General features: G+C 40.6%; 1 long non-coding RNA gene across 1 annotated transcript in view; it reads left to right on the top strand.

Moving 5' to 3' along the window:
• The first annotated feature begins 293 nt into the window (after positions 1 to 293).
• The window catches only part of LOC147268363 (uncharacterized), a 163,861-nt gene continuing 141,269 nt past the window's right edge, over positions 294 to 22,885 (top strand). Inside the window, exons 1-2 of the long non-coding RNA XR_015112127.1 lie at positions 294 to 498; positions 5,286 to 5,389. This is a non-coding gene — a long non-coding RNA (uncharacterized LOC147268363). The remainder of the gene's footprint in view (positions 499 to 5,285; positions 5,390 to 22,885) is intronic.

Genomic DNA, 22,885 nt, shown 5'->3' with positions numbered 1-22,885 from the left:
TGCATGGAGTTCCACTGGGTAGTAGGACAAACTCTGAAACATCATGCCTTCCAGAGTACAGTTGATGCTCTTTCTAATGAGCCCCAGGCCGGCAAATACAGGTGCCCTTTACAATAAAAAAGAATCACTGTGGTGACAACATACCTGCTCCTCCCAACTCCTGCTGATTTGTGTTTGTTCCTGGTGGCCAGTCCGCCGTAATGATATCATGAAATCAATTACTTCTGCGCATGTGCAGTTTCCAGGCTTAAATAAAAGCAACGTTTATTATTTATGGCAAAGTAGCATGAAAGTGGAGCTCAAAAACTCAAAAATGACCCAGAGTAGGAGTTGCAGGAGGAGCAGTTACTACTGAAAATCCCCGAGCTTTCAGTATAGGTTAAATTTAAAAAAAGAAGCCCAAATGTAGAATAGAAGCCTGGTGAAAAAGCCCAGGGACCGAGTCGACGGCTACCGTAAGTGACCGGAACCATACACCTGCGGGGACCACCACCACAGGTCTGTTTCCGCTATAGTCATGTTTGTTTGTTTTTAGGGCCTGAGCCAGAAGGTACTTCTGGCGAAGACCCTATTATTTTTCTATGTATTTGTTTTGCTGCCTGTCGTTGTAATTGTGTTCATACGAATGGTTGGCTGTTAGCCTAGCTTCTGTCCGTTCGGAAAACATACGACAAAGACGAAGAAGTTTGTAGCGGAAGAAGTCTCACTCGCCGCTGCGTTCAGGACCATATTTGTAGTTTTGGCTAGTTTTTGTAAAGCTGTAAACTGCTAATTCACTCTTTTGTTTCAACCAATGTGTCTCCATCATTTTGAATGCATTTCCAGCCGTCTAGATGTATATGCATTTAATCTAAAAGCTTCTTAATTGAAGTGGATTATCTCCACGTTAACATCCGTTGTTTTCGGGGCTTCAGACAGCCAACAGGTTCTTACAGGTCTAATGCTCCGTATGTGAATTCAACTACCGTCACATACATTTATATGCGTCAAATATATTTATTTATGTATTTATTTAAAAAAAATTGTATCAAAGTATCAATTTAACAGGGGTGTGTGCGTGCACTTTTTTTTTTTTTTTTTTTTTACCGATTTCATGTCACCGTGTGTCCTGATTTCCTTTATTCAAGCCAAATGGAATTTACCATTAAACGGATATTGGTCTGTCTGTAGTGAGTAAGCCAGGCTTGGCGTGTTTAACTTGTATATTTGGAGCAGAAATAGTCAGAAAATTACACTGCAGTTGTAAGTAATTGTTGGTGCAATATCTTTTGCAAATTAAGCTTGGCTGATGCTCGAGCAGGCTGCAGGTTTGGTGGGTGGCGATGGGTGCTCATGGTGACAGTGGCGCATACTTGTGGCAAGGAGCCCATAGTCCTTCGATATGGCCCTGGGTGAGGATTAAGGCTTCATAAACCAACTAGTAGAGTACAACAGGAGTCCAAATAAAAAGTGCGAAAGCCAAAACTAGACTTTGAGAGGTCATGAAAACTGAAAGTAGATCCAAATTTCACTCAACCTGATGCCACTTTCTTGCTTGGAAACAGTGAACCATTTAAGTCGCATGCATTTTTGCTTGCCGACCTGTAATCAGATCCTTCCAGTACTTTCAAAAGTCAAATATGGTTAGGTGAACCCTGGTTCCCCCTCACTGGCTCAGAATAGAGTCCTGCCAGCTCTTTATCTTCTGTATAATTATTGTTCTGGGAAGATGCCATGATAAAGACGTTGCTTCACCCTGGGCGAGGCTCTCGACAGCCTGGTGAGTGTGGTTTTCATGGGTTCCCTTACAGGATATCCTCTATTGATGTAATACTAAAGGATGAGTTACGCCTCGTCATGGTTTGGGTGGTTACATCGCTGATGACTGAAGTGTAGTAATGAAGGTATTTCACTGCAGATTTTTGGGGAATGATGCTTTCCAGTTGCAGTTGATGTGACATGTCCTGTCTAACAGTGTTGTCCATTATTTATCCTGTTTATTCAAAGAGACTGAAATGAGAAGATACGCTTTTCTGCCACGCAATGGAAGTCATTACCCGTATTGACAGAAAAAAAAAACAGAAACAGCCTGAGGGTACGAGCATTCTTGTGGTCTCTTTTTGTCCACGTAACCCCAGTAGAAATTTCTGAGAAGATGCAGAACCCAATAGCAGTACTGAAGCAAGTACTGTTTTTTTCTAAGTAAATCATACATCTCAGGGAAATCTCACACAAGTGTGACAAATTTAGCATGACAACATACTGCTGATGTGTTAGGGATGATTAGAGAAGTTCTAAACATTGTTCACTGGCTGGTCACATTGTTTTCAAGGCTTTCGTAACATCACCCACAGCGTGTACTGTTGAACTCACCTTGATGGTAAATGAAGGGGCTACAAAGTGGGATTGTCACTGTTGTTGTGCCTGCATACACACGAACAGTATCTACACAAACTCTTAACATCCAAAGCATGGTCAAAAAGTTGATACGTAAATGAAATAAATTGTTTGCATGGTAGCATAGAAAATCCAACACAATATAATCTTAAACCCTTTGACCTGAAGATGTCAGTATATAGCGAGGAAAAAACTATTTGTAAGACGTTTGATAATTTAACCATCGATGTAAATGACGTGTTTTTCTCTTCTCAAATTAAATATTTCATTTATCAAATTAAAATTCAGACTGACTTAATATACAGACTCTAATTCTATTGCAACAGCAAGTTGACGACATGCTAATGTCCAATAGTAAGGCACCATATTTTATCATGTCAGACAAACTAAAAAATACGCTGCTTTTGCCTCCCCTATTCACTCTCTGTATTATTGAGGTGTTGTAAAAGAAAGAGAACATATGGACATTATTGAAGAAACTTGCATTATTTAAAAAAAGGAATAACTGATAATGAAATTAAAGTATTGACAGAAAATAGACATTGTTAAATGAAAAAGTAATCTGTATGATATGGTTAAAAAAAATTCCCATTTTGTGTTGCATTACACCTCACATAAACCCCCCAAAAAAAAAAATCTGACAAAGAGACTTTTGTTATACATCAGCGTAATTCTGTAATTCCCTGGATTACAGTAATATTGATGAGGCAGGATGAGTTCTGACTACAAGCTGTGTTTTTAAAGTAAACTAATCAAGTTCATATGTTCCTACTAATGCAGCCTGTGACAGTGACATCACAGAGCAGCTGTTGGTATTTATCACCTGGCTGACAGCGCGCGCGCGCACACACACACACACACACACACACTTGTCACACATACACACACAGTGATCAGGGCACCTCTATGTGGCAACAGGTAAGAGTGAGGTAAAACAGACAAACAGTGGTGATCTCTATCAGCTCAACTCAATCCAGTGTGTCACACTGAGCAGAGAGAATATGCAGCAGAGTGTGTGTATGTGTGCGTGTGTGTGTGTGTATATGTGTCTGTGTGTTTTAGGGGGGCAGCATGTACACACATAAACATCCTCCAGGCAATGGGAGTCATCCTGGGAATATTTATCTTTGCTGGTAACGCAAAGAGGCAGCCAACCTCTAATCTGACCCTCAGCTATTTTCTCTGAAATTTCCGAGCGGGAGGAGGGAGTGAGACGAGAAGAAAGGGGAAGGAGGACAACAGCAAAGTTAGTGAGGAAGGGAAGACATTTTTGAGAAGGTAGAGGATGGGGGAGAATAAATAGGAGAGACAGGACTTGGTGCATGTGCATTAAATGTGTGCATTTCTTGACATCTTCTTCTGCTAAGACGAATTGTAGGTGTCTGTGTTTATGTGTATTTTTTAAATTTTTTTTTTGTTATGAGTGTGTGTCCGGGCAGGTCAAGAGGGGTGGCCAGGGGCTGGGTGATGAAGCGTGTTAGGGACCTTGTGTTTGGTGTGTCTGTGACGCAGAATGAAGTGGGGTGATGGAGGTGTGTGTGCGTTTGTGTCTTCTTGTGTGCGGCGATGTCCATGCCCTCTAGGCTGAGCCGGATCTCTCGGTGTGCGCTTGATTCGAAGTGAATGGCAGCGTGCCGTGTGGCTCCATCGTCGCCAAATGACTTCTGACACTCCTCGCCTTGTCCTCTGATGTCTGAGGAGACAAGACGAAACACATATACACATACACACACAATGCCATAACTAGAACACCAAGATTGCCCTCCTTAGTACACACACACACACACACACACACACACACACACACACACACACATGCATGCCAAAAAGCACATAGAAAACTGAAACACTTGACAAGATGTTTAACATCGTGGCTCCAATGTCTTCTGAAGGAAATTCAATGGGAAATTTGATGCTCTAGTGTCTCCCAAAGAAGAAACATGACAGTTTGTCTGTTTGCTTTCATTTTCCTGAATCTGTTTTCTCTACATGTGTTTTACATTAACATCCCTGACCTGAACCCGTAAGGGCCTGAGGGAAAAGAAGTGTAAGGGGACAGAGCGAGCACACATAAGGAACAAGACTGCACTGTTTCACTGCTCCATCTTTCTGTTTACTCTCCATGTCTACATGCAACATATGTGCATACATGCATGCCAATGTGTTTACCATTTACTGCATAGTGACTGCCACCATGAACACAAACGCGCACGCACATACGTACAACTATTTGTATGGGCAGTCAGTGTGTCCATTTGGGTTGGTTTGGGTTGAACTAAGTCATGTCATATACAGTCTGCTTAGTGCTGTGCTTGTCCTTGCCTCGGGGCGGATGTGTCCAAGATATGTACTTGATTTGACTCGGGCCATGTTTTCTGGAGCACTTCTATAGCTCATGTTTCCTGAACTGTTTGGATCTGAGCTTCAACAGACTGTTTTCCTTCTCTTTGGAATTTAATGTCCAAAGGAATGATGAATGGGTTTTTCACTTTCTTCATCCTGAAAACAAATATATCCAGGAATCTGTTGAAATCAAAACAGTAGCAGGAGAAACGTAGCACTGAGACAAGAAAGAAATCTGACCTGTAGTTTCCTGGGATATAATAACAAGATTGTTTGTGTAGTAAAGTGATCCTGGAGGAATATTGCCCTTGAATGAAAAAGATTAAATCAATGTAAAAGCAAGTGATGTGACAGCAGATTACAGCAGAAGACATCGTCACCTCTATTACAAAGACCTTAAGTGTTAAATATGTAATGACAAGCAGGAATTACTGTCATTTTGGGAGCTTTACTCACATGTCAAAGAAGATCAAAAGTCAAACATATTCTTAACGCATTCATATGAAAAAGTACAAAATGATAAAAAATTGCACTTTATTTCACCGTTTGCTTCAATTCGTGGATAGACAGGAGATGCTGGGGAGAGTGAGTGAGGATGACATGCAGCGGTCGATCTAGGATGGATGCAGACAGCGGCTGAAAGGACGGTGAACATCCGGGCTCCATTCAGGTGAGTCACGGTGGCCCCCTGATAAAAATACTTTTATTTGGATAACCAGAGGGACTGATTCACAGTGATTCAGAGAACAACACTTTTTCAAGTATGAATGAATTAGGATGAAAAAATGTTGTATAGCTTGTTGAAGTGAAAGTTCCAGTATTCATCGTAAACATCCCATGTCTTCGTTAGGATGTAGATGGTCACGCACTGACAAAAAAAAACCTCCTATGTTGTATTAAGTTACAGTTGATGGACCCATAAGATATACATTATTTCATTATTCTGAGCTTGACTTGAGGAAAAGGAGTAATTGTCCATGCAACTAAATCACAAGCAAAACTTTATAAACATTGTCATACAAGGTAGTAAAATTATATAGCCATTGATGAGCTTACAGCCTGCAGCCAGCTGGTTATTTCGGTATCAGTGTTCTGATTTAAAACTTGTTTCCATCAGTTCAGCTAACATAACATCAAGGTACATGGTGACTTACCTTAATCGCTACCTGCTGAAAGCTAACATAATTTCACCCTTATATTTATCAGACTTCACCCTAAAATTTCATGACACATCAAAATAATTTTTCGCCGCATTCTTCAGACAAATGGAATTCAGTCAGTCATTTGGGATAGAAGAGAAACCAGACAGACACTGTTGGGACTGGAGGTTCATCTTTGTTTAGTTTGCAGAAGTAGCAGAGTAATTCACAGGTTTGACAGGACCAAATGTACTCCTGCTTTAAGGCCCATGATGCATATAGACAGAGCGCGTCTTAACGGGTTTTTCCAGAGAGGTATTAAAGTTGGCATATCATGTGCGTCAGTGGATGATGTTGAATTACATTTCTGTCAATCAACTGGTGTAAGTCAGGCTTTCTAAACCAACTTCTGATCATCCTTTTGTGAATTTCTTTGGCACGTTATCAGCTCCCACCAAGCCTCAAACCTAATGGAGCCTCAGATAGTCACGCGTACGATGGTATTAACAGATTTCATACCAGCTATTGTGGTGCACTGTGAATCAGGATGAGCCAAATCCCTCTCTGGGCCTACCTAACCAAACCACAGTGTCTCGCTTTGTTTGCTTAAGATTAAAAAAAAAGAAGTTTGTGCTGACACTGAAAATGACACAAAGCAAACAAGCACAGTACCAGTGACACAAAGGATCCAAAAGATAAACATGTACAACTGAATAAATGGATTAGATGCTCGCCTTGACAAAGTACCTTTCTGCACCTCTGGGATTTTCAAGTTTGCCAAGTGTTGACTGCCACGCCTGGCCGAGTGAATAGATTTGGAGAAGGGGTATGCTGACTGATGGTTGCAGCTTTACAAGCAGTAATACTTTCCTATTCTTCACCAAATTCCTTCTATTAAGTCCCCATAAAACTCCCTCTGTTCTTTCCATCAAGTTTCTTTTTTTTTTTTTTTTTTTTACAAGTCTGTATATCGGCAATTTATCTTGTTGTTCCTTGCTTTCGTAAGGGCAGATTTATTTGAAGTATTAGGATTTGGCATTTCATAACGTTAAATGGACAAGATACTGTCTGAAATAAATGTTGGCTTACAGGCAGGGACATTGGGAATATTCAATCCACTAAAGTGTCTCAATTTCCAACGTAAACTTGTATAAACTTTAACATTTTGCACTTCAATACCACATATGGTGGTAGCTCATATATGAGAAAATATTGTTACTAGTGGGGAAATTGAATACACTGACTAGAGTTTGCTTTTTTGTGGGCTTTAATCAGTTATTTTCATCTGGTTGAAAGTTGCTCTGAATTCTTACAAACGTTGAGTGGATTTCCAATGGGCAGAGCTTCCTGGTCTGGTAACTGTCCAGCAGGGGGTGTCTATTGAGGTTGCAAAAGCAATTTTATCGCAACTTCTGACTTGATTTATTGCTGTGAATATTTCCCCATTTATGGTTAAATTGAAGCTGAAGCAGAGTATTATATTGGGTATGGCAACTTTGTGATTGACAGGCCATTGATAATCGATCCCTCTTGATGAAATATACTTTGCTTTTCTTGCAAAATTCCAAGATTGGCAACATCCAAAACACTGAACTTGGCTTTTAAGCAAACAAACGTGTGATGACACATTTGCTCCGTCCACTTCTTACACAATCTCACGACCAAACTTGTGCATGCTGCCGTAACTTTTGTGTTTGTTTCCTTGTTTATTTTTCCGTCTCTGGAATTTTTTAAAGTGAACAATGTTGATGTTATCACTTCAGGTAGTAACTTGAAGTTTTGTTTTTTTTTAGTATGGAAACTCTGGTATATGAGATGGATTTGTCATGAAACATCAAACAATTTGGTTAATGTATAAGGAGATGAAGCCAGTTTTCGTATCGAGAATACAGCTCTCATAACTCGTTCACAGACATTTTTTTCTGGCTCAGCATGATATTGTAATATTTGTAACAACTCCAAACCCTTTACAGACACATAATCTCTCTATGTCCATTTTTTTTCTCCCTCTTACTGACTGACTGACTGACTGACTCTGTGACCACGTTTTTGCATATAATGAAGAATATAGAGTAGTTCCACAAAGTTTCCTTCCTCTCTGATTGGTCACACCTGATCAAAAATAGTATAATAATAATTAAATAATTTAAACACTGCCATCGTGATATTCAGTTCTGTAGTGACAAACAACTTTGAATGAAGATGAATTTGCGACAAATAAGCAGCTTTGGTGACACATCAGTACCAATAGGACGTGACTTTTCGAATAATAGAACTCTTGGGGTGTAAATAGTGCTGCATGTGGCATGGCTGTAGTGGTAAAGCAGTCATATTTATTGCATGGAAGTCTTTCGATGTTGGCTGTACCACAAGAGATGATGAGAGTAGGGCGCGCTGCAACATGCCTTGAACACACACATCATTTAAGGACCTGTTTGACACAGGATGTGGTAGAAAGCAGTAAATGCAGTTGTAGTTGGGCTTAGAAAACATTCTCAAGTTCTCAAGAGTGTTGTGCTCGTGCGACAACTGTGCTATTTGGTCTGCATATGGTGAGAAACAAATTGTCTCAAACATTATTGTTAAAAAAAAAACAACTCATGAAATTACACACACACACACACACACACACTCACTCAGTCTGCTAGATGATGCCCCCTCCCCACTGTCCCTTTGAAGTATGGACCTGGCAGTAAATTCTTGGGCTCTTTTATGCTCATTCCCATTTCGATTAGTGGGGTTAACAAGCCACTGCAGCTCAGGCTAATGAGACTATACCACGGAGAGGGGTCATCAGAGGTGGGGTGGGTGGCAGGAGGGATGGATGACTCAATCACCTTCCTACTGAGGAGTTAAATGAAATAGAGGGGAATCCTAAACATGTGCTGTTAACAACAAAATAGAATAAATACATAATGGACAATTACCTGCTTTCTGCTATGTCATTGCCATTCGAAGAGGATTTGATTGCTCTTACCTTAACCATTGCTCTAAAGCACATCTCCCAGACCAGACACACACAGTTGCACGCACACACACACACACACATGCTCAAACATACCTAGCATGGGGGCCCTGTGCGGCCAATCCCGCTGGGGACAGATGGGCAGACAGAGAGGGGGGCCTCATTAAGGCAGGATGTACCAGGATGCAGTAAAACCTCTACTTTCTTTTACTCTAGCTCCCCCCTTTTCTCCCCTGTACTCATTCACAGCGCACAGTATTCTTGGAGATCACTAACAGATGGAAAGAAGATAGACTTAGATCACTCGGTGACACAGAGATGTCCCTACGATCGTTTCCCCGATGTATCTCTGAAAACTATCGTATGTCAGTTATCTGTTTAATCATTTTCCCACCTGCAAAACATGAAAAATACCACAGTGTTTTATATCACCTGTAATGAAAACCATTTTTCCTACGAGACACCACAAGAGTCACACACAGGCCTTGGGTTACATTCTCTGAAAGATCCAGTGACATCACTTTTAGTATTATCACCATGTATGCGAGAACCTGTTAGACATACAGCAGCATATTGCAACTACATGAACTGGGGATTTTGCAGTATGTCGTTCAGAAGGAGTTTGTTGGTTTGTTTCATATTAAGAAGTTTGTATGAAAACATTTTATGCTGGCGCATGTTTAATCCTTTACTCCATGATCCATTTTTCCTAAGAGAAAACAACTTGTCTTGTTAATGTCGGCATATGTTTATGCTTTCAAACAAGATTTTCATGGTAAAAGGTCATTTTCACCTCACTTTAATGCAAGAACAAACCTGGGGACTGAAGGATGACTCTTAGGTTGAAGGTCAGGGTCACGGTGACGAGCCCATTGTGATGGCGGGTAACTGCAATGGAATATTTCTAGTCAATCAGTGCTTAGTATTTTCAGGAGTACATGGCTAAAATGTATTATGTGGCATTTATTGTATAAGTTCATAATTTTTTGAGCTATCATAAAGTTATGTGCATGCCAATGGGCCTAGGATCTTGACTCAGGGTGGGGTGACTGTGTCAATGTCCGATTTGTTTCTTAATTGTGAGCAGGTTTGCAGCTGTTTAGAGACGTTTGGTCTCATATTTAAACTTGCTAAAAGAAGCTAAAAAATCTCATCTTCTGGCAACCACGATAAAACTCTAGAGATAACGTCAGGTGTATTTCATCATAATTTTTTACATGGTGCTGCTTCAAATGATCTTATTAAAGCGTCACCCCAATCACGAATCACTGTGTGTGAATGCCGGGATATTATGCATGAAAACATTCGCCAGTAATGTAATGGAGCCTCATAGACTGGCCCTGGGGCCTTGTGTTAACACTTTGTGGGGGTCATCACTCAAACAGACCAATGTGAGACTCTTATAGAGGTCAAGTATATTGACCAAGAGGTCAAGAGCTCGTTTATCTGATGTATCTGTGTGTATTCCATCCTATCCAGGTCACATGCTGACATAGAGATCAGCTGTGATGGCTGGCCAAGTGAGCAGACAAATGAGGAAATGATGAGAAGAGGGGGCCTGTCCTGTCTTGTCTCCAGCAGCATCGTCTTTCTCCTCCCCTGCTGTGTCTGTGGCGTTTCCCTAATCCGGCCAGTCAGCGCTGACACACAGCATACTGTACTGCAGCCCTGCACGGCCCACAGTCCGTCAGAATCCCAATTCCTGTCAGTTTAGTTAGGAAGGCTGTAAAGAAACCACATCACCCTTCAAAATGTGACATATTTCAGGTCAGATGATATGAAATCGAAACTCTTTTATTCATGTAAATCTCAGTTCCCTTCTTGCAGCCTGTCATCTTGCCGTTTCTGTAGCTTGTAAGAACACGGGCTGAGTGTCAGACAGCCTTTTCCCTTCAGGTAAATTTGCAGACACAAAGCTTTCCAGCCTGTTGCTCAGAGCGATGGAATGAATCGCTGCACGAATAGAAAAAAGGAACATTAAATGATGGTGAACATCCACATCTTTCAATTGAATCAAGCCTCACCCGGGGGAAGTCATGAGGGGGAGAAGAGGGGGGGGTTAGCGGGGACTGAAGCAGTGGACATCAGGATAATAATCATAATTCAATTAAAACGTTACTCACCTACTCAGTCACTCAGGGGGAGAGACGAACACCGCTGTTAGAGCTGCGTCTTCCAGTCAGCGAGGCCTATCACAGCACAGCCTAATTGAGGTCTGTGTCTCCCTCTCAGTGTGTGATGTGATGACAACAAGGGGGCCCTCAAACGCCTCCCAGGGGCTCCTCTCCTAATTGGTTAATTAAGCCTTACAGAGCTCGTCTGCGGGGCCAGGGGCACCTAATGCAGAGAGAGAGAGGGAGGGAGAGGTAAGGACAGAAGGCTGGAGGGATGTGGGTATGAGTATTTGAGACGGGAAGGGGAGCAAGTTTTACAATGACATCAGCAGCTATAGAGCGGATGTCATCCCTTAGAGGGCCACATGTTTCTCACTAAGTCTACAACAATTCTGGGTGGATTCCACAGTTTCCATACAGTGATTTTAACACTTTCTTTTTTGGTCCTTTACTTCCTCTCCTTTCTCTCTGTTCACCCTCTCTCCAACTGTGTTTGTCTCTCTTTTCCTCTCCTTTCTGTTAGCAGAGAAGGGTTATAGTGGGCTAGAGGGAAGGGCAGCCATGTATAGTGCTTGTCTAGATGATTCTCACTGAAAGAGACAAGTATGTAATTTGCCCTTAGATGCAACACAACACATAATCTACTCTTGCATAATATGCTGGTTACGTGGGGCAAAATGAAGATTGTCAAGTGTATCTACACTTGAGTTGGAGTGATACGGATTGTCAAAAGTATTTTTAAAATGAAGAAAGATGACATGCTTGTTTCCCATCGTTGTGAAAAGCAAACACTTAGATGGACCGGGGGGTTTATAACAAGGACTTCTGGAGTTGCTTATTTGTTTTGATGTTCTTATCATTTTTAGCGATTTATGATTACTTTGACAGAGAAATTTACAGCATTTTCCTCCCGACAATTATTTTTAGGTTTTATAATTTTGAAGAATTTCATTAATTGTGTTTATTTAGTTAATGTGTACTGGAACACCTACAACATCATATTGTTTGTTTCCTGATAAAACCATTTATTTAAATGTATACATCCATAGTCTGTGAATTCATGCATAAAAATGCAGTCCATGCACAGACGTATACACACACACACACACACACACACACATACACATGATGCAACCAGGAATGTAGTCGTTTTGCAGCTTTGCGTAGGTGAACAGGTTCAGTGAATAAAGTTAAAAGGCTTTGATGACTGTGAAAGGGCTTACACACACACTCACACTTAACACGCAATCCCATTCAAACTGGTAGGAAAACAATGCATGTAACAAGGCAGCTGCCGCACACAATGCAATGGACACACTTACATGACTGCCGATGGTTCATCAGCAGTTACTGCTATTTTCCTCTCAAGCTGAGGTATTATTGCTGTTATTCCTTTTTTGGACCAATATGACAGGCAATTATGCCTTTTTAGACTTTTTTTTTCAACAGTTAAAAAGTAAATATTTGTATTGTCTGTTAGTCAGCTGTTCCCATTCAGTTTGAAAGCAATGAAGAAGCAAGGAAATGCCAGTCGTAGGCTGTACAAAAAAGATGTTTTTTGGGGGGGGTCAAAAAAGTTGACAAATACAACATTATTGGCACTTCCCTCCAATTGTGTCATCATTACGGACTTCATTTGTAAGATTTTTTTCTTTTAAAGGGATCATTTGTAAGATTAAACACAAGTTATTAGTACTAGTTTGCACCTTAAAAACAGTAGTCACAAAAAAGCTGTAGCGCAGGAAAGCAATCCTACTAACAAAGGTCATTCCTGGAGCTTTTCCTTCTGGCACGCGGTAAAGAAGTTCTGTAATTATGTCACATTTTTAAGTAAGCTGTGGTTCGTTTGTTTATTTTAAGTAGTTGTTATATATTGTATTTGATAGAAACTATGAACCTCTCTGAACAAAAAAAACAGCAAGGTATGTTTAAAATATCTGCAGCATGTTTTTAAGTCACAATATGAGTTCTTGGTTTGGAAATTGATATTAGCAGACAAGGAATCTCATTTGTTGCAGAACCCAATCCCAAATTGGTGTGTTAATTCTGTATCTCTCTTTATTATTAAATAATATTTTTTATTAAGAAAAAAAATCTTGACAGGTCATAATTAAAAGGTCAGAATTGTTATCGTTCGGAGTAATACAGGCATTTAAATCTCAGCTGACATCAGCATTAGAACACTTGTCAACAAAGCAAGAATATCTGGGGCAAATAGTCGACACAAAGGAGTCGAGTTCCTCTAGCAGAAGACGGGAACTGAGCTTTCTAGTCAGTGTTACTGTCACACACAGTTGTGGATAGCAATTAAGGGAAAATACTTTGTTACTTTAAGGATTACTTTGAGTATCTGTGCTTTATTTGATTACCTGGGGTGGGTATGTTTGTCCCTTTTGTACATTCCCGTACCACATCCTATTCCATTGTACCGTAACAGAAATCACAAGAAGGGACATTGTAACTTTAATTTGAGTACTGGACTGAGACGAGTACACAGTAATTTCACCAAACTTCGACTCTGTTAGTCTTTGGTCAAAGATCTTTAATGGCAATCGTGGTGATGAACATAAAATCATGGAAGTATAATATATTTTCAGTGAATTGAAAAACTGGTAAAAAGAGACAGATTTTTAGAAATGTTGTGCTCTGATGGCTGTGGTCCTGCATGCTTCAAGAAGCATGTGATACTCCTAATCCAGGCTTTCCACATATTTTAAAAGGCGTCTCTAAGAGGTATCCTATTGAATTCATCATCTAATTCTGTTGAGTCAATTTGAGCCCGCTTCCTTCTTTCTGTGTCACAGCCTCACAAATACGTGTGGATTGTGCGTGAATATCAGCCAGTGGCCCTGCCTGTCAGGTAGGCCACATTTGAATAATTTGATGAGACAAGGAGGCAATAACCATCCGACAAAGCAGACCGAATGGGAAGTGACAACCAAAGAAAAATATGAAGCATAGAATTTTTTCACACCCGTGTTGAAAAATATAACTCTTGTCATGTTTAGGGCAACATTTGGATGACAATATTCATAATCTTCATATTGAAAGTTAACAGAAATTGTGCCAAAGACGATATGTTGCCAAAAGTGATATCATTTTAAAAAGGTTGGAATTTCTGACATATTTCAAATGCCAGTAGAGACCCTTTTTATAATACACACAACATGCTTAAGTAAATGAATAAATTGGCTTGAGCTCTGGGCTTTGTATCAATGAGAGGGACGATTGGAACAAATAATGTATAGGAAATTAACATCGAATCCCTGAATGTTTTTCACCATGTACTTCTCTCCTTTTTTTTCTCTTTTTTTTTTTGCCTGAAAAAAAAGTTAAAAAAAAAATCTGTCATTGCACTTGTCACTTTGTGGCATGTCAAGAGCAGAGAATGTATTCAAGCCTGTGGCAAAGTGTGACCTTTTAGTGAAGCCTAGGCGCAGTTTCCCTAATTAACCCGTCCTCTTCATGCATACAGAAATTCATATCCACACACCATGATGCCTTGTTCATTAGACAGACATGGAGATCAACAGATTAATTTAATCTGCATAAATGCAAATGTTCCTCTTGAGCGTCCTGACCGTGCATGGGGATGGTTCACGCAGACAACAGTGTGCAGACACAATTACAATTTCATTTGTAAAAGAAATGAAAAAAACAAAATATATGCGTGTGCTTTTAATTGTAAAGTTCCATCCTCTGGAATCATTTTGGATACAGAGAACTAAAAGTTAAATTCTGTATTCAAAAGAAGACATAATAAAGCATGACATTCAAAAAGGTCACTATAATCTCACTAATAAGATCCATAAAGTACATCATGGGAATATGCTCTCTTGGCTGTTATTAATTATTTATTTTCTCTAGACACAGTCAGATTTGTCATATTTCAGCACTGCCTCCCTCTAATTATTTTGAGACAATGAACACTCTTCATCAACGACCTCATTAAGACATTAAGAATACACTTGTTATTAGTGCAAATTAACCTAATTCTTGAGGTTCCTATGGCGCTGTTGCAGTCCGAGATCAAAGCCGTGACAAGTCTGTGATAGAGTCCAGGCGTGACAAACAGGACACGGCTGCGTCTTCCTGCAGAGCTGCACAAAGTCAACCGTGAAAACCTTCCGTTATTAGACATGCTAAATAACTAAACACATGTTTACTCTCATAGACGGCGTCAACACGGGGAGGAATTATTTTATGGAGAGAAATTGAATACCCTCAATGAGTCTGTCAAATAAATCATGATGTGACATTTACATTCTCTACAGATGGGGAAAAAAGTATTTAAATAAAGTAAAAATGATGAAGAAAATAAGCAAATGTGGAAAAAAGAAAACTAGAAAAAAAACAAGAAAGAAAATGCACAACTAAGAGAGTAAGATACCTTAAAAAAAAAGACAGAATTTGAATTTGTTGGTCTAATATTTTTTTTTTAATATTTCAGAACATTTAATATTTTCTTCCTGGAATACATAAGATAAGACATGTAAATGACCTTAAAATGTTCGGCTCTCTTAAGTTATCAGTGGTGTGACTTGTCTTTTTAAATCAATAAATAAGATAACATTCCTCTCTCACATTATAAAGCCCAAATATGATATTTGATAAGATTTGCACTTGCACTGAAAAAGCTCTGTGGAAAATAAATATCCCAAATGAGAACCTCCCCCCCAACAAAAGCAGATGCAATATTTATAAACCTCTTTATTAAACAATCCTGCAGGTTACTATGTCAGCTTTTTTATGGAAGGTGTTTTTTTTTTTTTTTAATGTTCATCATAAACCCCCCCCCAAAAAAGTATTTTACTGTTTTAGCTCACACACATGCAAACACACCATCTCTGTAAAAGAGCTATGGTGGCATTTAAAGCGCCTTTATGAAGTGCCTGAGTGGCTGTGATACCTAAAAGGCCTTCGGCAGCAGCCTCGCACTGCTGCTTCACTCCTTCACGTCCTGTTGGGGGGAGCCAGGCCATACGGACCTGCATTTAACAAGTCCCCCTCTCGCGTTTTAAAGACATGTTTAAACAAACACAGCTCTTTTCTACATCCCCGCCAGCCTCCCTTTGAGCCCGGAACAGTGTGAAAAGGTGGAACTGGGCTTTGTCGGTTTGTGTGCCGCAGCGGGGCGAGTGAACAGAGGGACGAAAGGGCAAAGGAGGAGTGGTGTGTATACTGACTGACTGCAGGGTTGGCCCGTAGTAAATACAGAGGGAACCGGTGGATGAATGGAGCTGCCTTCCTAGAGAATAGACATACTGGGCCTGTGCTCATTAGCCTCTCTGAACCAAAGGCTGTAGAATAAGAGAAGGCAGGGCATTCCCTGTTGGAGGCACAAAAGAGAGTCCTCATGAGTATGTGTATCCCTGCTGGGGTCCCAGTGAAATGGAAATGCAGTAATTGCTATGATCTGATGAATAGTCTGCTCCTCACAGCTTGTAGTTGATCCCTTGTCTTGCTGCGATCACATCACTCATGAGTGCATTGGAGGGAAAAAGAAAAAAGACACCAACAGCTGATCCAGCAAGATACCCAAAGCCAAACAACTTGCTGCTATTTGATTTCACGTGTAATTCCACAGTCAGGATCGCTATTCGGTCCGTCTTGTTGAATTACAACAGTTGTTGTTGAGAGTGAAATCATTATCATTCTAAGTGAATCTTAGTTGAATTGTCTGAATTTTCCGAGTTTATCTCTCCAGCATCACATGCTGAGTGTGAAAAAGAAGCATGAAAGCCCTGTGGTCTCACATGACAACAACCTGACATATCAAACAATATCTTATTGCCGTGGCAACAAAAAGTCAACGCTGTTGTTTCATAATTAATTTGGTTCAGAGAACCGATTGTACGGCTGTCTGAAAAGCCAACACCAGGCCGTGTACATTTAGAAACACAAACTGCCCTAATTGAAGTTGTTTGGTCATCGCTTATCATAGGACTAAGATTTTAAGGAGTGTGAACAACCTCTCTGCACCCGACAAAGCCTTTTTGTACATCATGTTAAACTAGACAGACATGCCTGTGAGTTTCTTCTCTCTCTTCCTCCGGCACATCTAATTTACCCACTGCATGGAGGAGCTACAGGCTTTGTTTGCAGTGCCCCTGCCCTGAGACAGAGCAGCTCTCCTGGACTAAACTAAACTGGCTTGGCAGCAGGCGTGTGTGTAGTGCCAGGCTAGAGGGAGGGTGTGTGTGTGTGTGTGTGTGTGTGTGTGTGTGTGTGTGTGTGTGTGTGTGTGTGTGTGTGTGTGTGTGTGTGTGTGTGTGTGTGTGTGTGTGTGTATTTGTGCACATATCTGAGTTTTTCTTGGGCATGGATGGAGGGTTTCAGACTCTTTGCATCATAGCCATGCATATACTTGTGTCTGATCACCCCCTACATACACACACACACACACACACACACACACTCTGAAGCTAAGGGAACCCAAATCGGGCGAATGAATCCTCGTACCCATTTTTTTGGCACACATCAGTTTGTGACTTGTGAAAAGCGCCAAAGTGAGGATTGTAAGTGAGCAGGACACTCGTCACAGGTCCGCCCATGAGACTCAGTGACACATGTCATCACAGCTTACTCTGAAGACCTGCTACACACCACCTCCAGCCTCGCCTCATCTCTGCCGCCAATGAATGGGGGGGAGTGGAGAGGAGTAGTGAAGGGGGTGGATTAATAGATCCCCTCTCTTTGGGTTTTCTGTACTAGTAGCAAGGTTAGGGGGCACATAGTGGGTGGAGAGCAGGGTGGAAAGGAGGGAGAGGGATTGAGGGATGAGGAAAGTCTGCCTGGTTCACGTTTGTCCTTCAGATGAGCATGCGTTTGTGGCCCTGTGGCTATAGCTCGCCTTCCCACATGACTGCATACTCAGGACAAAGGGCCTGTGTGTGCTTGAGTGTAACATAGAAAGCTCCAACTATTAAAAGTTTCACTTTAGTAATTAGTCTATTTCTTTGTTCTCAAATGCATTCATTCAAATGAATTATAATCAGACAATTCCCACATTAATAATTATCTCAGTGTGTAATGTTTATTTCGTCACTTTCAGCCGTATTACTTGGTAGTTCATTATTGCAACACAAAGCTGATTGTTGGCCTCGTATGAGTCACTGTGCAAAAAGTAGCCGGGAAAGAAAGAAGGAGAACGGGGGGAAAAAAGACTTGTTTGGTTCAGAAACCATTTAACAACTTCCCCTGGAAATTGAAAGAGGAAATAGTTTTGGGCTGGATTGCAGTAGGGGGGAATGAAGCCCATATGAGGACCAGATGAAGAGCGTAAGTAGCCAAGCGGGGTTGACAGTGGGAGAGAGAGGGGGACACAAGAAGGGGGGGGGCTTGTCTTTTGATGTACTTCATTTACATCTCTCAAAAAAAAGAAAAACAAACAAGACATGGACATAGATAGAGAGAGAGAGAGAGAGTGAGAGAGAGAGATGGGGGGGTTGACTTGGTGTTTATGAGGTCATTTACCAAACCCGTGTTTCCAACATTTCCTCCCTACTTTAATTTTTCAGCTTTGTTCTACTCTAATTACTTCCATTCACATGTGAGAGTGTATGTTAGGGAATGCGTGTTAGCGCGCACGTGTGTATGTGTGCAGACATGCATGTTTCCACGTGCTTCTCTTTGTAATTGTGTATATTGAAACAAAGACAGAATGAAAACATGCCCACTCACTTTCTTTTCACCTTAATCATTGAATGTTCCGGCAACATGCTTTGGAAATAGTTCCAGCTAACGGGAACAAACACACCAACTTTCCTGGCAAACGCTGATGAAATTTGAAGTTCTAGATTCAAGAGTCAGCTGCAAAACAGATTTTTATTCATCAGTAATATTTGGTCAGATAATTGAACATGACAATACAAAAAGCTATAAAGAAACTTGAATGTAATGGAAAAAAAAAAAAAAAACTTGACAAAACGTTAATTTAAAAAAGAAAGTGAGCCCAAACAACTTCAGAGACTACATTTGTCACTGTACATGAGGTTTTGCTCTACTAAAGCATTTCCATCTGACAGCAGAGACTGTATCGACGACAAAAACAACAGCATAGGTGGTTGTGGTGTGATTACGTTACACTCTGCCTGGTGAGAAGACAGGTAGAGCAAGAAGTTGTTATTAGCACAATGACTGCTGCTTATTTCCTGTTTTCCATGACTGCAAACTTTCCCTAATCCTAACCATATTGTTCTATTTTTATCTTTGGGGGAGAACTGTTCCCTCATTGAAGCTCCAAAACAGCTACTATGGAAGCTACTAGTAGAAGCTCGGGTACAGTAGATTCATCTACTGTTTCCAAGTTTAAATTGTAAACTTTCAGTTTTGATAATTAAGCCAAAAGTGGCAAACACTTCCGTAAAAACAGTTTCATGTTGAGCATCTCAGGAGAGGAAAGTTTGTGGGATATGATCAAAAGCTGCAGAACTGCTACTGCAAGTAATTACATTCTGGGGTTGTTTTGCAAACTAATATATTTCTTCTGAGTCAAGTATGACTGAGGATTTGGAAATAAAACTATTGATTGTCTTCTCGTCTGCCACCTTCCCCCCCCCCCTTTTGCCTACTGTTTTTTTTTTTTCGTCAAAATTTCTTATTAATTTCAAGGCAAATATTGAAGTAATTGATTATTACCTGAGCTAAGGTGGTGATGTCATTGCTTACATGCATCTGTTTGTTTATTTGTTAGTTGTTCTTTTTTTTTTGCCAGGATATCCAAACAATTAATGGATAGATTCTGATGTAATTTGGTGGAAATTTAAACTAAGTTAATATTACAAAAAAATTAACTGTTAGAAGTTATCAGATGGTAGATTGTTCTAGGTCATTGGTAGGTTGTGTAAGTATTTGCTATTTTTGTAGTAGCGAATTTCATTCAAGTTCCTTTAGTCAGTGTTTAATGTTGTAAAGAGATCAGGAACTTCTGGTTTGCAATTAAATTAGCATATTTCTGCCACCTGACCCCATCAAGTACCACCCTTATATCAACCCAAGAATGCCTCTCTAAATCTGCCACAGGTTTAGGAAAAATTGGGCTTTCAGCTTGTGATGGAAGATTTTGTATGATTTGCTTTGCAAGTTTAATTTCATTCCACCACCGTGGGAACACACTTTTTTTTTTTCCGCTGCCAGAACTCAATAATAACAATTGTAGCCAAAAAAATTACACGTAACACCAAATGTAAATATCAGTGAGCTTTTAAATTGTCATTTTAATGTGGCCACATCTGCTGCCTCTTGGCAGTATTTTAAAATGGCAAGAGTCCAACTGACATGAGGTGACTCATTACAACTCATTTTCAACAGAATTCACTTTGATGTTCAATATTGAACCCATCAATTAAGCAGTCAAACACATCAATAGTTGCTTGTGTTAGTCATTCTTTGCTACATTACTGTCAGGGAGCTCAAACAGAGTTTACCGCAGGTGTGTCCCCGGAGGACGGTGCTCAGGCCTGTCAGTGTTATGCAATCACTTAGACTGCAGTTCTCCCTGAGTGATGCTGCTTTATATTTCAGGTTGAACGTTGTTTCCAGAAGAGAACGGGAAAGCCTCTTTTCAAGATGATGGGAAATGGGACATGGAGGTTCACAGGGGAAACACTGATGGTGTGGATGTTGAATTTGTTTTGTCAGAGGCTCATGACGAGTGAACGTCCTGGCCCTTAGCAAGTCAAGGTTTCAGCTTTTTCCTTCCTTGCTTTTTAGTCTCTTTTGCCAATATAAATTTTTCATTGCAATTTAGCGCCTAAAATATTATTTTCAATCCAGAACCTGTATGTTTCTGGCTGAAAACTCCCATGTCTCACTTTCTCCTGGTGGAGCTTGTGTTCTTTAAGCATCGTTGGTGCAGAGATAGCTGCCTGGCATCCTGCTCCTGGATCAGGGCATGACTAAGGCATGTGTTATGACATTTGGTGATATTTGCATATTCATTTGTGACATTAAGAATTCCTCTCTGCTGCCTCAGGTGTTCCTCAGTTCCTCATGGAACACTACGAATACACTTCCTCATGTTCCTGCTCAGTGAACTTGACCGGACAGCCCAGCTGATAGTATATCTTAACCCCTTTTAGATGTTTCTTGAAAGAAGGAAAAAGAGTATTCAGGGCAGAGGAGGCAGGGTGTAGGCACACCGAGTTGTTCTGGCACTGACTCACTCTGGCAGTGGCTTTAATCAGGGTGGAAAAGCAGCGGTGTTCTCATGCAATGCAGAGTCAAATACTTGCCCTAAGGTTTGCAGGGGGTCAACCATGGTGCAGAGAGAGAGAGAGAGAGAGAGAGAGAGAGAGAGAGACGGAGAGACAGAGAGAGCGAGACACAGAGAGAGAGAGGTAGACAGAGAGAGGTCCATGTCCTCTGACAAGTAGACTGCCTAGAGGACACACATTCCACTCTTTCCATCTCAAAGGCATTCATTATTATCAGAGATATAATACCACTGTACTGTGAAATGATATTCAGGTGTTTACTCTGTGTGGACAGTTTCCAATGTGACAGATATTCAGTTTTGGGTTTTCAAGTTAAATTCTTTGTTTTTTTTCATCATGTAAAATATTTTATTTGCAGTTTTTGCTCGCTTAAGTGTTTCCAAATAAACATCATTTTGGTCTTGTCCTGCAGCTTAGGGGCATTAGCAAAAGCAAGTGATCTAAAAACTGACCAGTGGACATAAAAAGGTTGAAGGGTTTGGGTCATGTTTACAGCTGCCTGTTCTCAGCCGAACACGGTGATATATGAAGAGAACGCCTCAGACAAAGAGGAGCAGAGCAAGAGACAGAGAACCTGAAGTGGAGGTTGTGGGTTTTCCGTGTTCCCAGGGCCTGTTTGTGAAGACTGCGTTCAGGGTTACAGGTCTGGCCCCGAGCACCAACACTGTCACTGGGAATTACAACCAGGCTAACTGTGTAAGCTGCCCTAACGCAGTGGCAGAAAACTTGCTGGGGGGGGGGGGGGGCAGCTCATGTCTGCAGCATTGATGCATGCAGGAATCTCTGCTTTGTATCTGCCGGTGTTCCGCTTTTCTCTGCACCGCTACTTGGAATAGTGCAGAGGTTTATGAAGTTGATGGGTTAATTTCATTTGCAGTTATTGTATCATGATGCAGGATCACTTATGTTTCAGTGTCAAGAAAAATGCATGCACAAAAAGGAGTCACATAACACAAAAGTACACGGTATGAAATTTTACGGTATCAACCACTTCCTTGAATATACAACCGCAAGCATCACAAGATTCTATTTTAGTGTTTATGATCTTCTATCAGCTTATCTTTGTCATACTTTAAAAGGGTTTGTCCAAATTAAAACATGCACCAATGCCACCCAGACCTTGATAATTACAGGCAGTTGCATGGCCTGTATCAGAGCTTTATGAAAAGCTGCACATTTGTAGTTGTTTGTCAAAATTGGCTGTTGGTCTCTGGCTTCTAATGACAGACTTAAGATCACGCTGTCATCTTGAGGAAAATCAGAAATGACAAATAACGTGTTTGGTGCAACCAATGCATGAAAAAAACACATATTTTCTAAAAAGTTTAAATGTTTTTCTTGCCAGCAAACATTTAACTGAAGATAGAGCTAAACAAACTAGAGAGGCGCTGCTGCAGGACCATCTGCCTTTTATAATGTGAATGCTGGGACACTGATGGACTATATGTCTTTGAAATCCAGTGCCACTAATCCAGGAAGGAGTATACTTCATTGTGTGGGGCCTGGGCAAAGATCTTCCCCATACATTAGAGAGTGTGTTGCCTCATTTGAAATAACCCACAGAGTTGTTTGGAGGACGCTCTGAGCAAACAGTCAGTGTCCCTTCTTCTACTGATTAGCTTCCATCTCCTGTTTCTTTTAGCGTAAATTACACTGCACAGGATGTCTTCACAGGAAACTAGGAAGGTTCTGATTAAGAAAATGATTCTTTTATTCTGCTAAGATTTTTTT

Source organism: Aulostomus chinensis, chromosome 3, assembly GCF_037954235.1.
Source record: "Aulostomus chinensis isolate RoL2024-O1b breed Wild chromosome 3, RoL_Achi_v1.0, whole genome shotgun sequence".
NCBI lineage: Eukaryota > Metazoa > Chordata > Actinopteri > Syngnathiformes > Aulostomidae > Aulostomus > Aulostomus chinensis.
This window is presented reverse-complemented; position numbering and strand designations above follow the sequence as displayed.